Source organism: Myotis davidii, unplaced genomic scaffold (genome assembly GCF_000327345.1).
Source record: "Myotis davidii unplaced genomic scaffold, ASM32734v1 scaffold825, whole genome shotgun sequence".
In the NCBI taxonomy this organism is placed as follows: domain Eukaryota; kingdom Metazoa; phylum Chordata; class Mammalia; order Chiroptera; family Vespertilionidae; genus Myotis; species Myotis davidii.
Genome location: NW_006296541.1, coordinates 40,554 through 41,412, shown reverse-complemented (window position 1 = coordinate 41,412; position 859 = coordinate 40,554).

Here is an 859-nt window from a genome sequence, read left to right as displayed (position 1 = left end):
CTTAGATAACCATGATTAATCTACAGCTTTCTCTAAACATTTATATCAAACACAGATTCATGCACATATTTTTAAAAATATATATATTTTTATTGATTTTAGAGAGGAAGGGAGAGGGAGAGAGAGATAGAAACATTAATAATGAGAGAGAATCATTGATTGGCTGTCTCCTACATGCTCCATACTGGAGATGAGCCAGCAACTCAGGCATGTGTTCTGTTGGGGAATTGAACCAGCAACCTCTTGGTTCCTGGGTCGAAGCTCAACCAATGAGCTACACTGGCCAGCTTGTGCATGTATTATTGTCGGTTAGGTTACCAGTGAGTTTGGGTTCTTATCTTCTGATATAAAAGAATTTAGAGCAGGGACACTGATAAAAGCAAAGGCAGATTTATTGCTCTGTAGACGGTGAGAAGACTGAGATAGGTTCCCAGGTTCTGAGCCCCAAATGTGGGGCTTAGTGGAATACGAAAGTTGCTGGGATTAATTAATCAAAGAGTAGGTTAGTAGGCTTTTCCTTTTTTTTGAACACTGATGTCTGGGTATGTCAGTGAAGCGATGCATTCTGGGATTGTGTAGCACTTATTATAGGATTCAGGAAGAAAATTTCTCAACTAGGTATTGAGTTGGTCCCTGTGATTGATGGCTTGGCTTTAGATCTGAAAAACAAACTTAAAAGAAGGCTGAGTTCTCAGACCATTGTTTGTTTTCCCTCTGGGTTTAAATTATGCATTTTGTACTTAGAATGTCATTTTTATTTTATTTTTAAAAATCTTTGTTGTTGAAAGTATTAAAAATGTCCCCCTTTTTCTCCCATTGACCGCCTCCCCCTCAACTGCTCCCACTGCCCCCACCAGGC